Source organism: Lissotriton helveticus, chromosome 10 (assembly GCF_964261635.1).
Source record: "Lissotriton helveticus chromosome 10, aLisHel1.1, whole genome shotgun sequence".
In the NCBI taxonomy this organism is placed as follows: Eukaryota; Metazoa; Chordata; class Amphibia; order Caudata; family Salamandridae; genus Lissotriton; species Lissotriton helveticus.
The window spans coordinates 842,415,305-842,430,885 of NC_136071.1; the positions used below are offsets into that span (position 1 = coordinate 842,415,305).

General features: G+C 40.6%; 1 protein-coding gene across 3 annotated transcripts in view; it reads right to left on the reverse strand.

The window, feature by feature from the left end:
* The window catches only part of OSBPL3 (oxysterol binding protein like 3), an 861,863-nt gene that overhangs the window by 578,819 nt on the left and 267,463 nt on the right, over nt 1-15,581 (reverse strand). For all 3 annotated transcript variants that reach the window (XM_078663459.1, XM_078663461.1, XM_078663460.1), the window contains exon 3: nt 828-911. The gene's annotated coding sequence lies outside the window, so the exon portion shown is untranslated. The remainder of the gene's footprint in view (nt 1-827; nt 912-15,581) is intronic.

Below are 15,581 nucleotides of genomic sequence, written 5' to 3' on the forward strand. Positions count from 1 at the left end.
TATAAACCAAAAGACAATGTTAATACACGTACAGAGACAGACTGTGGTTGGAGGCGAGTGTCTATAATTTTCAGAAAACAAATGAAAACAAAGATCGTGCACAACATTTAAACATGCACTTTTCATAATATGGTCTAGTTATGCTAACTGAACCATACCTATGAGAAGTATATTTTTTTCAATGGAAATTCATTTCTCACAGGGTTGTTAAACCACAAAGACATTTCCCAAAAATATGGGCAAAAGTGGTGCATTGGCCAACACAAACGTTTTAAATTAATTGGCTAAAAAGCCATTGGCTGATCAGGTTGTTTTAAGGAACACTGATGAAATAATAAAATAAGCAAACTTGATCATCCACAGATATAAGTGAGGGATTCGTTTGTTTGAAGGAGGAAAAAGGTGGAAACGATGCATTTACTGTACCATTTCTATGCCACATTTGCTAAAAAGCCATAGGTTTCAGAGACAGTCTAAAACATCTAGGCTCATCTGCCGCCATATTTTTCAAAATGTGTACATCTTTCACAGCGACAACATGGAAAGTTGCACAGACCGCCTAGTCTCGATCCATAAACAGCCGAGGCATTGCCAGGGCTCGACTAATCTTAAAAGATATGCTGCACACTAATTCTACATATATTGTTTGGTTATGCAGCTATTTCCACGGATATGTCTTACGTTTGTTACGGACTGATGGCCATTCATATTAATGCTCTGCATTAATAAATACTCTGTTCTAGGGTGAAATTTGGGGTGCCAGGCAACAGGGTCCTCCTTCAGGATACTGTTGGCATACAAATACTTTCACTTGACTTGGTACTTACATTACATGTGGTTTAATCTCATCTATTTATCCACTGGAATAAATTTCAGCGTTCAGACCCTTTTTAAATCAGCTCGGGTTCCTCCTGAGAAAGCAAAGAAACAGATATTATCACAGGCCAACTCAGACAACAACTTCAACATGAGAGTACAATGCAACAATTTAGTTTACAAAGTAGCGGTATATTATCCTTCATTAGAACAAGGCAAGAAGAGAATTCTATAGCCGCCTTTAAATATCGCATACAACCCTAGCCTGGCCACATTGCATATAATCCACTTAGTTTCCAGTGTCCTCTAGAAACAAAAATAATCTTTAATGAATTAAAAAAAAATATTCAATGCTGCATCACCAAATTAATGAAAAGGGCGGAACACTTCAGTTATAATGAAAAACACAAACCGTTTGCGTTTCATTTGCAAAGTAAGAAGCTGGGAGGTGGCAGGATTACCACTACATGTTTAAATGTTCATCAGAAGAATTTAGTGTGGAACCTGCTTGACAAGGTAAAGAATAGATCGTCATCTATTAAAGCTTGAAGCATTCAGCTTGTAGGGAACATTAGTGTGTTAAAGCCTTAAATAAACTCTTCAAATTGCAGCACTATGTAGTCACTCTCTTGCCCCGCCACGGTCAACAAGAGTACTACCACTGAATTGGCTATAGATGCATCTCTAATTAAAATGCTTGGAGATCATATGATTCTTTTTTATTGAAGAAACACTGAAAGAAGGTAACAACATCAATTGCATTGCCAATTAATTGATATAAGTAAAAGTCTATAGCATACTGAAAATCAATATAGTAATGCTAAAAATATATAAACATCTGGAGTAGATCCTGTCCATCTAATATCAACTGTATAGCCATAATTCCTTCAATTCTAATATCAGAATTAATTAAAAAAAATCCTGAATGGTTACTGGTTACACAAAAACATACTTGTTTAAGTGACCCAAAATCCTGGTGAGTTTTTTTAGTGCCGTGCCACATAATACATGCACTTTTGAAGCAGTCAAGGCTGGCATGTAAACAAAATTCTTGCGAATTTTGCAAGTGGTTCCCAACATACTAGCAAGCCAACAAACAAGTGAAACACATATCACAGGGCCCGCAACATTCAAATGAAGGCTTGTTGCCAATAAGACAAAAGGATAGATACCCGTAGCAGGAGTGTACTGAAGCCTTGTTGATGAACAGCAGAAAACAGGCTTGCTGGTATTCCCCTACTGTCAAAGAATTGTTTGGACCATTAGGCCTAAGGGAAAAGAGCCTGCCCAGATTCAGGCTTTTCTCTTTTTTTGTTGTTGTTTTAAACAGAAAATGACATCTTGCGTTCTTTCCTTTCACTTTCCCTGCACCCAGCAAGATGGTTACATAATTCACTTTATTTTTCTTTCTTTGAGTGCAAAGTGAAATGAGTTTATAAACACCAATCCCCATGTAAATTTTGGCAGGGCATAGAACATGACATTTGACCTCTGCCTTTGAAGCACAGCAATAGTGCTAAGATAAATACAGAATTTAAAATCCTCATTATCTATTGCTTGGGCTTTTAGTGACCCACCAAAAATCGTCTCACAGCCCACAGTTTGGGAATGTCTGCCCTACAAGCGTGTTCTTTTTTTATTTAAGAAGACTTGCACTTCACTTCCCCATGGAATAAGGGACGATTGATAACTTGAAGAAAACCCATCCATTCAGTTTCTTCCTAGATGTCGTACCCTTTTTCCACATACTACCACCAACACTATATCCTACGCTGCCGTCAAATCAATGAGCACAGTGCCAGTACTGTAGGTCACAATGAAATCCAAAGAATCTTTCCGGTCAGCTCAAATCTGTGCAGCTGCACAGATAAAGCAAACACAAGGAGATGATGGACGGAGTGCTGAAACTATTCAGATACTCACCCCCAGTCACAGATCTGAGTTGAATCCATCATCGTTCTTTAGTTCACTTCGCCACCCCAGTTCAGACCCAGCCTCGTGCAAATTAGTCTTGACCCTGTGCCTCATGGGAACAGTCCAGCCTAAACTGCCAAGCCAGGTCTTCCCTGGACAGGAAACAAGCTTCCTGGGACCGGTTTTGTGGTAACACCCCTCATCAGTCAGGCGAGCCTGAATCCAGTGGCAAAGTGAGCAAGGGACCCACATGGATTCAACCCAGATCTGTGACTGGGGGTGAGTGTCTGAAAAGTTTCAGCGCTCCTTCTTTCATCATTGCGACAGCGAGTCCACCTGACATTATAGCAGTGTTGAGCTCGTACTTGTCCTTGTGACAGCACAACATGGGATTCAACTGCACCACCCCCAAAAACAATCATCAGTTTCAAAGGATCTTGCCAACTACCATCCATTATCTAACTTACCGTAACAGGGTAAAATCATGGAGACCGAAGTTAGCAAACAAGTACAACATTTCATGAAGTCTTACAGCCTTCTTTAAAGCTAACAGTAAGGCACTGAACCTGTACAAATAAGTCTTTACTGACATGTGAATGAATGAATGAGGGCGTTTTTGTAGCGCGCAAACTTAGCCCCGAAGGGTTTCAATTTTGTCACGAAGAGAGCACCACCTGGCAACAATCATCCTTTCGAATAAGTCTGCTGATTTATATATAGTGGACAACCATACTAAATTGCCTGGAAGGATGGGGGGAAGTGTTGGAATCTTTGCTTGTCATCTACACTGTGCAATTCAAAATAGAATCCCGCAAGATATATTTAACCTGCATGGAGTCAAAGTGGCCATCATTATGTATACTAATGCGGAACATGAATATATTCTTTGTAGCCCGATACATCACCCCCACTTCTAGTGTACACAAATACTATCAGATCTACCTCGGACTACAAACATTGTGTGGGGATTGGAGCAACATGAGTGAAGCACATCCACCACTAGAAGAGAGAAAGCTTCCTCACCCTCATTGTGCATAAGCTTCTGGTTGATGGCCAAACCCCAGAGGACAAAGTTTAGGAACTTAGGCATTTTGTTCAACTCCGCTACCCCTCAGATGTATGCCTAGTTATTCAGGAAACAAACTTCTGGTAAACATGTTAGGGAAGGCTCTTCCACTACCCCAGTCAAATTACCAAATAAAGCTAGCTAGATGTCAGGTTCTTTCACAGCTATAGAAATGCAACATCCTATATACAAGTTTCAGGTCCAAACTGCCATTCATCCCATCAGACATTTCTTTAGGGGGCTCTATCAACTGGAGGTCAGTTTGTTAAAGTCAAGATCTGCCTCGGACACCAAATCTGCTTTTGCTTCCCAGTCCAGCCCCGACAGGACTTCTCAAAACATATGCCCATACATGGTAGAGGAGGCATATCAAGGAAAGAGCATGTGTATCAGTTTTGATAAACAAAAGCATGGCCCAGGTATAAACACCCTTTCAGTGTCTTCCAGTGGAACAGAGGATGAAATGCAAAGCACTGTGCACAAGGCATTCTGTGAATAGGGATTAGACTATCACGAAAAATATACCACACACTGCACATGGATCAGTAAGAAATACAGAAGAAAGACTTGCAAGTCATTGTGACTGTCTCTTTGGAACAAACTGGACCTTTTTTAGGGATGCTATACATCCACTGGTTGTTCAGGAGAAGACACAGAACAGTTGTGTTCTGTCAGTTATCTTTGGCTATCCCACAATAGAAGGATCCTCTGTTCCTTTTCTGAAGCGAATGGGCCCTGATTCTCAACATGCCCACTTGTTTATTGTTACATTAACAGGTTTCGTTGAACGCTGCATGCTACCTTCCAGTTATTTCAGAGCAAAGTGGTATATATAACCCAGACCTTGTATTGTACTTTCAAAAGGGAACATGGGTGGAGTCCAGTCGGAGGAAGGAAACTTCAGTTTAATATTCATCAATCACAATCTCATGAGACTCTGTAATAGGCAAGTTGGATGTTTTGTGGTAAGGTTCTTACAGAAGCACAGATAGTTCAGTTTAACTCTAAGGTATGGGTTTAGAGCAATTAATTAGCAATTAGGAGAGGGGTTGGCCTAACGGCTAAGGCGCTCGACCTCGGACCTGGGGAACTCGGTTCGAGTCTCGGTAACGACGCCAAAAACCCCCTGTGATTCTGGGCAAATCACTTAATCTCCCCGTGCCTAAAATGAAAGTGTGTCCTCATGTAACGTAACTGGTGCTATGTAAAGCGCTCTGATAACTGATTTGGTTCGGTTCTAGTTCGCGGTATATAAAACTCTGCAAAAAAAATTAAAAAATAAAAAATAGTTTGGGGCTCCCACCAAGTGTTCTGCATCCAAGTTTCATCCATTTGAAGATTTTCTGGGTGAGCAGTTTAGGAGTGCTGGGTGTCAGTCATCCAGGAACTATGCACAGATAGAGCTTATATTATGGTTACATCCAGATTACTTTGATCTTGATTCTTGCATCCTCTCTTTGACAGTGAAGATCTTGCAGATTGGGTTTATCTGGTCACACCTCTTCAGGTTGAAGTTTACTCTGCCCACTTGACTCTGGAGTATCTGTTGCCTATAAATGAGTTTGTTAGTGAGCCCAGTGTGGACTATGTTGCAGTAATTCAGCCGTTCCATTTCCCGGAGGTTATGCAGCTCCACCCAGTGGTCACCTTGGAAAAAAGGGGTTCTTTGATGTTGACTGTCCTGTCACACAAGTTATGTTTTGTTTCAGGACCCCCAACCATTCTTAAGTGTCTGCAATTCAATTCAGGGTAAAACTCTACAATAAATATTAAGTTAGAACACTCTTCAGCAGCTCAGTACTGTGATATTGCTTCACCAGAGTCGCTGGAAAGGAATATTATGCTACCGAATGCTACCAAAGAGAACAATGAAAGCAGGGGAAAAAATATAAAATACCCTTTATTAGTAGCAGGCTACACAAAAACAATAGCCAGAAATCATCATGCTGTTCAAAGTAGACACTGAAATAGAAGGTGTTGAATATATTGTGTAAATCACTACAGAACAAAAAAATGCAAAGGTAAATTGTTCTTTAATTGAACGGATGGGATGGAGAGCAATTTATCTTATTTTACGGATATCACTTTTAGTAACATTTTGATGTTGTTGGAATGCAGATTCCGGATTCGAGGCGATGGTAGTCCCAGCTCCCCGCTGCCGCTCATCGACCCGTCCATGCCTGCTGCAAAATGTACACTGCAAATTAGCTTCAAGATGATGAATCCCTGGTAGGTCCCCCTTTGCCTGCTCGTTTGTCCGCCTAATTTTCTCAAGCAAACCATCAAACTACATGTTCTTCTTAAAGGCTGTTAATCTTGATCGATTAGCATCTCAAATTTGCCTTCATCCATTTACATGATATACCGGATCTGGGATTGCCAAGTAAAGCGTATTTATTCACCAGTGTCGACAGCCAAAGGCCATCCGAGCTGAATGAAGACCGACACATGTATACAATAATGGAATCGTGATTTAAGAGGCCCATAATTTCTGTCAGCATGCGCTGCATCTCCTAATGGCAAAGAGTACATGATAATTTACAGCTGCAAGTCACATTTAGGGAATGTTCTTATTAATTTAAAGCAAATGCGCCATTCCTTATATGATCTGCTAATGAATGAGAAACATGTACAGCCAAACAGCACAAGAAATATTTGGGAAAAAAATGGTTACGTACAATTTTAAAATTTACGTTGTATTTTATAGCAGGACAATGATCAGACTGATAAATTATGAACTGCCTTCAGATATGAATGCTGACGAGTGATTTTAGGCTTGCCTGGTTTCGCTCCACGATCTGAATCTCACTAGGCAGTCTGTATTTACTGCTGCACCAGAGAGAACACTTGCAATCGGAATGTAGGTGCTTCCATACACCAAAAAGCCTTGCCTTCTCCTTCCTGTTAAAGCTTCACCTGAAATTTTAGGTTGATCTTAAGCATCACCTTGGTTATAGTACAAACAGAGGGGTTACCTCCTACTCCCTTAGTCTGTGCTAATTTGGAACATTTGCATTATTCACCAAAGGGGCACATGCATCAAAGTTACAATTTGAGATTATCAAATAGCGATTATTAAGGAATCGCTATTTGGCAATCTCAAATGCCTATGCATGTAGAAATCGCCAAAAAATGTGCGATTCCTTGACTAGCTATTAGCTAATGTAACTCCATTCATTCCTATGAGCCTACAGGCCCATTAGAATGAATGGCATTGCATTTGCTAATTGCATTACCAACTGGTGTGTTGGTAATCACAAATAGCGAATGCAAATTCAAGGGTGCCCGAGGACCCAATGACCCCCTGAAGCACCCCACAAAAAAGGTTAGTGTGCACATATAAAGCACACACATGCACTAAGGGCATGTGTGCGCTACATGGCCCTTTGAAAAACACATTTTGTGCATTTTTAAAAGCATGCACATATTACCTAGTTTCCTAAATGCACAGTTCGCATTTAGGAAAGGCTACATGCATCGGCATTAGGGAATTGCAAATTGTGCTTACCTAAATTGCGAATGACAAAACCTACATGCATTGGAAAAGGCCTTTTCCATTCGCAAACGACGAAATCGGTCCATTTGCGAACGGAAAAAAGGGTTGATGCATGTGCCTCTGAAAGTATTCAGAACTATTGCGATTTAAGTGAGGACAGCCTGTGGCTTGAGCTGTGAACCACAATAAGAAACTGATCGCTGCCATGAAGCCCGTTGCTTCTCCATCTAGGGGGATTGGGATCCAGCCTTCCACCTGTTCAATACATGTCATAAGGCAGTGGTTCACTCCATACTTTGTTTGGGCTTCATGGCCAAACCGCTTTAATCCCACTCATGAGACCAACAGTATGTTGCAAATTAGTACAGATCGTTAATTGTCAGGATCACGTCTGGAGGCATCCACAGCTTATGTTATCTACCTCCAACTTCTCTCTGATAGTCAGATCCACAAAGGTCTTAACTAAATGACTCTACAACATCCTTTTTATTATGTATTATCATTTTTGTGAGTGGACAAGGTCGAGAGTACATACAGCGCTATTCAGAACAGTGATAAGACAGAACAATACATTTGGGGTCTCATCCTGTGCAGTACAGTAGCAAAAACTGATTTCAAAGTGAAAATACCATTAACAGTTTGTATTTTACAAAATAATGAATTAGTGTCAAGAGAATAGAAGTAATCTGCAAAGGAAATATTATCAAATGGTACAAAGGATAGAAAGTATTTACCATCCCATCTAGTCATCCAAGCGAACAGACACCACTGGGGTGAACTGTTATGTAGTTATCGTGGTACATCAAAGTGGATGAGGGAAGGGCAACCAGAGGTCTTAAGGAGAAATTTAAGTAAAGTGTTTATGAAGGTTTCTCTCAAATAGCAACTAGGTCAACCTGAACTCTTTGGAAACTTCAAATGCTGATTTTCAGTTGTGCATATTTGTGCCAGGGTGATGAAATGCATTCCATTTATGACACCTGGTCACCCCACCTGAAACTCTAGTACACATTTAACTATTAAGTGCCCAGTGTACAAAACCGGTTCACAGTATCAACCCTGCATTTCACAAAACCACAGGGTTTGCAACTTCAAAAGGGCTTAGCTTAGTGTACAAAAGACCTGATTCCGGAAATTCTCTCTGATTTATAAAAGGGCTTTTGCAATCTTTTGCAAATTGCTAATAGGAAAGGGCTCGGAAAAGACACCAGCTCCTATGTTCAAATCGGAGATAAGCGTATCAATAGTTTGTGACTGCAACAGCAGTCACAACTCATTGATGAGTTACTAAATCCCGAGTTGGGATAGTAATAGATTTGTCAAGGGGAAGGAATAAAAAATGGAAAAATACACTACTTCAAAAATGTTGTACTACAGTGTATTTTCAATTTGTTACGTATAGACTTTTTTATATAAAAAAAATAAAAAACAGAGTACCATGGCACTACCTAGCATGTACTGTGCTAGTTACCAATTTTTTTTATTGTGAAATTTGTTTTACTACACTATCAGCCAGATTCATCAAACAAAAATCCGCTCGCAAAGGGCAAGATTCAGAGAATCTGGCCCTTTGCGAGCGGTATTTTTGCATTTGGGATGCATCATCCCAAATGCAAAAATCGCTAATTAAGAATTCGCTAAATTGCGAAATTGCGATTCTTTGCATTTAAGGAATCTCAAATTGAGATTCCTTAAATGCAATGCATGAAAGTGAAAAAAATAGCGAATTCGCTATTAGGGTACGCAAATTACCATGAAGTACAACTTCATGGTAAATTGCAAAAACTTAAAAAAATGCACTAAAGTGCTTTTTTCAAAGTTTCATGTTGCGCACACACATGCATTAAGGGCATGTGTGTGCGCAACATATGTGCACACATCATTTCAGGGGTGCAACAGGGTGTCCTTTGGACACCCCTGCACGCTTGAAATCGCAATCTCAATTTGCGAATCGCTAATTGCGATTAGCAAATTGAGATGCTCTTCCCATTCATTCCTATGGGCCTCTAGCCCCATAGGAATGAATAGAGATATTCCTTAATTGCGACTCGCAATTTGTGAGTCGCAATTAAGGAATTATTAGAAATCGCTATTTTTTTAGTGATTTCTTGATGCATAGCATTTTGCTATTCCTTAGTAGCGATTCAGTATTTTTCGCTATTAAGGATTAGCAAAATGTGTTCTTGATTAATCTGGGGGTATATTTCACAAATATAGTGTGCTACGCTGTATTTTCTTTTTTTTTTCCCTGTAACTACACCAGTATTTTGTAGGCAGTAGCGTGGCACTGTGTAACTTTAAAAAAAAATACATAGAAAAATATAAATACAAATTCCCTACCTATTACCACTTACCACTAAAGTGGAAATAGGTAGGGAACAACAATAAAATGTAATACTTACATATAACTAAGTCCTTAACACAGAGCACAGCCACAATGTGGTGAAAATGATATGACTGCCTTTTACTTTTGCAAGTATAATTTACGCACTTCCTTCATATTACTATGACTCGTTCACTTCCAAACACAGTATTGTCAACTCTCTAGCCACACTACATTAACTATAACTTACACTTTTACAATGCACTGATTATACCCTCTCATTTTACATCACTCATACATTATGTAAACTTATAGCTATCATACCACTTATGACATCTCAATTTAGATGGTTTGTGAAAGCACTGTGCATGTTAGAGGGGTGAGTTATTGTTAATGTAATGTGGCTAGCGAGTTAACACTGTTCAGAGGTGTGAGAGTTACAGTAATTTGAAGGTGGTGTGTAAACTATAAATTTAAAGTACAACTATAACTTAAAAATGTTTAATGATTCTGTAGTTTAAGTTTGGTTTGTATAGAAAGAATAACTAAATAAAGTTTTTGTAACTAAATCGAAGTTTTACCCTGTATTTCTTTTTCATTTAAAATGGAGCCCTTGTACAAACATTCGATGGAGGGGGCCTCACCCGCTTAATTGACTTACCAGCCACTGGATCTCCGAGGCTATTTGGGAAACGTCAATGAGAAAGGGAGATGAGGGAGGCGATCTGCTTTCTGGTAACTCTGCATTTCCCCACTATTACAGCGTGGCAACAGAACTATGCACTTGGCTGCTTGGAATATCCACTTGGCTGCCTGAAACAAGCACAGTTTGCACTTCAAAAAATGGCATCTATTTGCGTGACATTTGTTTTTTTAACCACGCTATTTAGCAAAATGAAATATTGCCCCATACCAAGACTTGAAAGTTTTATTATGGTTCATCCTTGGGCCTGTAGTTAATGGCTAGGGATGAAGGAAGTCGAGAGGTACCCCTTGAGGAACCAAGGGAAATGGGGTTATACAACCAAAAGAAGAGAAGTTTCCCTTGAGACAATGCTAAGTGAAGGTTACGATACCAAGCCTCACAATGTCATAAGTACATACAATAGAAACATATAGGTAGTTAAAAATTCATTTATTTTGAATGACTTAAAAACACAGGAGTAAATTTCACTAATCTAGATCCCTAGTCTTAAAACACGGTTAAAACAATACACACAATTGCGACCTGCACAATTGAGAAGAAAAGACAGAACAGGTACAACATGCAATTGTTGAATACAGTTTGTATATTCTGGCTCCGTTGTGATAACACCAATATTGTATTGCTATGACATCAGCATATCAACTCTGGTGTTGGAGACTTGAATTATACCACTCTGTGCGTCGATGCGTTTAGGTGGGTTCTCCTTATAGTTACCACCTTTATCAAGACCAATGGTAAGCTGTCACAATCAGGGGGTATATGTAATTGCCACTTGATTCTTGATGAGGATCACTTCTTATAGTGAGTACTCGGTTTGTGATTCGAACGATGGTTTCTAGTCGAGATATGGGTAGTATGTTGCTGCCAGTTGTCTAGCTTGTTTAAACTTATACGACTTATTATATTATCCCAGTTTAGATGGACGCAGAACCCCAGAGACAGCGGATCGATGCAGCTTACCATTGGTCTTGATAAAGGTGGTAACTATAAGGAGAACCCACCGAAACGCGTCGACGCACAGAGAAGGTTTGTGAGTACCCATGATATATACAGACACTACCCAATTGCATTGAAGATGTACTCAAATTTAAAACACTTCTATTAAATCTTCATCGCTGGATGTTGACAGAATTTCTTGGACCTCGAAAATATTGAATTTTTCCTAATATTTAGACAACACAAACACACCTTTAAAAAAGAATGCCTCAGTACTCAACATTACCTGCTTCTCTCAAAATGTATCCTTCTATGTAAAAGCACACCTAAAAATACCTCCACTCCAATCTGTAAAAAACTAAACTAAGATCATTCCTTAACTGGAAGGAATTTGCCTCAGTCCCACAAGCATTAGTGAACCCATGCCTAAGTTAAGGCAATATTACCAAAAACCTCCTTGCCACCCCAACTGAGGTTTCGGAAGACCCATCAGGGTGATACTGCCATAACACATGCAGAAGATCACTAAAACCTGCACCACTGAGGAGATATCTTTCCGATTAAGGAACAATATTAGTATATTTGTTTGAGAGAAACTTCAGCCACATCACTTGCATATAAGACCTGTACTTGCTTCTAATGGGTGCCATAATTAAATTTAAGCTGGGCTGCATCATCTCCAAGGCATTTCAGCTCAAACTGCCCTCTTGGTCCTCCCCTCTTAAGTCACACGAACTTTTAAGGAGACAAGAAAAAACTCCGAAGACAATATTCTACACAAAGAAATCCACGTTTTAGGATGATGCATCACAATGTTTTGTGGGGGAGCTCCCTTGTTGCAGAGTTCACTCTAGAAGTACTCAGGTTCCAAAAAGAGATTCTTTTGTTCAGGAAAAAACTGAAAACAGAGGTTCAACTGCTATCTCTGCACCTAATCTTTTAAGCCTTCACTACCCCTGCCCTATTTTCCCTCATCTAAAAAACTTTACCAGTCTTTAGCAAGAGGGAATGAATCTAAATCACTACAAAGCACAGTTCAACAAACTTCTTTTCTCATTGGTTAACCAACATCTCTTGTCTGTATGTAAGTTATCAACTATATGGTAAATTGAACTCATTCTTTGAGTGTTATACTGCAAAGTGTACTAACACCCACTACAGAGACAGATCAGTGTTGCACAAAAATAAACTATTCCGCTATTGTATGGAATTAGTATTTTGAGATACTGGAAATCTAATCTGATGATTTGTAGAGAACAAGGCTTATCCCAATTGGGTTTCCCAGTGCTAAATAAGGAAAAGTGTGGTAGAAACAGCATTAGAACAGCCAGGTTTCAAGCAGCTTATGAAACTCCAAAAAGGAATTACACTGACAAGAGTGTTTCATAACATAGGGCCAAGCAGTGAAAAGGGCACCAAAGAACTCCAGTAGAGGGGCCTGGCCCATTCTGGGCCTTGTGCATAAAGCAAAGTGCTTAAAATGAGAGCGGTTGGCAATCAGCAACCAATAAAGAGCAAGCAGGTGAGTGGAGACTGATGCAGATTTTGGAATGCATTTTTCAGAGATTTTATATTGGCCCCAATGTAGAGAATATTGCTACAGTCTAGCCTTGAAGTGATCAATCTGTACGAAAGCGCATTGAATAGAAACAGGAAGGAGCCAGAGAATTTTTCTGATGCATTTGATAGAACCAAAACAGCTTGCCACCATTTTGTTGAAATGATAGTCCATAGTAAGTCTGGCATCCAGCCAAAAGCCAAAATTTCTGATCACTTGACTGGGAGCAGGTAGTGGTCTGACGTCAGCAGGCCACCAGCTTGGACCCCATAAGTAAGGTTGATTTCCCACCAGTAGAACCTCTGTTCTATTTACGTTCAGTTTAAGGTAGTTGTTCATTTAGTCAACCACCTCCAAGAGACGTAGGCCAAGATTGGAATGCCTAGACCCGTCAGTTTCATGTAAAGACACTATAATTTGTGTTTCATCAGCATAAGAGAAAAGAGTTAAAACCTGTGAGTTTACAATATCGGCCAGAGGGTGAACGTAAATATTGAACAGAGTAGGGCTCAGAGAAGAGCCCTGTGGTTACTTACATGGTAATTGCAGAACTTCAGAGGCCGGAGATTTATTGAACACCTGGAACGATTGATCCTTTACAAAGGAACTGAACCAAGCTAGGGCTGTGTTGAATCCCAGAGGCAGCTTGCCTATGATGTAAGACTGGACGAGACAATTTCAAAGGCTGCGCTAAGGTCTAGCAAGATCAGGGCAGCCATGCCTCCCCTATCCAGCTGTAAAAATAACAATTGATGGACGGAATGTTGAACAATGTCAAATACTCACCCTCAGTACAGAGATTTGGGCCTAAATCCATCATTGATTTGGACCGAACCATAAGCAAATCAGTCTAGAACCGGCCCCACATGGGAAAGGTCCAGCCAGAACTACCAAGCCACGTCCTACCTGGACTCGAAACAAGCGTCCTAGGACCGGTTTCAGGTTATCATCCCTCATCAGCCAGGATAGCTTGACTCTGGTGGCAGCTGCTATCCAGCTGCCATCCAGTTGCCATCTCAATGCTCTACCGCACCAACTAATGCAGTTGTGGGACTAAACCCAGGGCAGAAGCCCAATTGAGAGACATGCAGCAGATTATGATCCTCCAGATAAAAATACATTTGGCGAGTGATATTTTTGTAGGCTCTTAGCACAGATGGGAAGTAGCGATTTCTGCTGATAATTGGCAAGTGCATCTAAGGTGGATTTCTTTAGTAGAGGGGAAGCAACAGCATGTTTCCACACTACTGGGACCCCACCTTCCATGAAGGTGGTGATTAATAACTGAAGAAGGCAAGGAGTAATTAGAGGTCACTAGGGTGCCAGAATGAATAGTTGACAATGTAATTACAGTTAATTTTAGGGATATAGGGGCAGCTAGTTATATATGTAATGCACCCAACAGTGGTCCTGCGACTCAAATCAATCCACTTCCCTTGTCTTATTTTTTTCCGATGCCATTAAGACCAAATCCTCCTTGTCCCACTTTTCAAAGTAACAGAGGATCTGTGTATCCCCCGCATCATGCTACCAAACCCTGGCAGCAACCACCACACCCCTCTTCTTTTTTTCCACATTATGCTAATCTTCAGCAGCAGCCATTACATGCTCTATCTTTTCCCCCGCATCATGTTAATCCTCAATGGCAACAACCTCCCCATTTTCCACCACCTTTATTTCAGCATGCCCATCAGTGGCAGCAATCTTTTCAGCCCCTACAACCAGCTAAATCCCAGTGGCAACAAACTTGGCAGGACTTGCCCCTTTCCCAAGATCCCTTGTACTCACAATTTGCCCATCCTAACAGATATGCTGCGTTAGACGAGGTAGATTAAATCCAAAGCTTCAGCAGAGCTGAGTCAAACATCTTTACGTCCTATTTAGATATGGAAAGTGTTCCTCCAGTCACACCTTTACCCGCACCTCCTGAATTCCCAATGGTGTCATCGCTAATACCCCTCTCGCATATAGAAAATAGGGATAGCCTTGATGCATGTACACCTTCTGTTACTCCCAGATTAAGCCCAGATATCAATCTCCGGGAAGATGGTCCTATTCTATCACGTGTAATTCAGCCAGAGTCGACTATTGTTGGCGATTCGGGTAAACCAGCAGGGCTCTCTCTTGTTTCCTGGAACATTGCTGGCCTTGCCAGCAAACTAGGTACACCCTTCTGGACCAGTTTTATGGGGGAGGGATTGGACCTGATCCTGTTGCAGGAAACGTGGTGTCTGGACCCCATTAACATCGAAGGGTACGCATCCTACTGTCTTAAAGCCACCAAATCTAGCTCGGGCAGGGCTAAGGGGGGCCTTTTGATGCTTTTATCCACTAAGTTGTGTGATTGTACGGTCAAAAGCAGCACGACAGTTGGGACCCATAGTCAAGTCATAAGGGTGGAGTGCAGGGAGAGTATTGATTTAGTTGTAGTAAATTTCTACAACAATATCTTTGATGCCACCAGAGGAGATATTCTACCGCCTCTAGAAAGGGAAATTGCCAAGGCCTTGGGTATTTCGAAAAGAAAGGCCGAGGTTGTCTGGGCAGGGGATTTTAACTTGCAGCCCTGCCATTTGTCTAACGGGAACATCTGTGGCTTTGGAGCAGCTATGAGTAGTCAATGGGGGGGTTTGGGAGTGAGGGAGGATTCTCCTCACTTCCAACATTGCAGTTACGGTTCTACACTAAATAACATGCTAGTCACACTAGATATGACCCTGTTAAACTGTAACATAAACAATCAGACAATAACATGTCCCACATTTA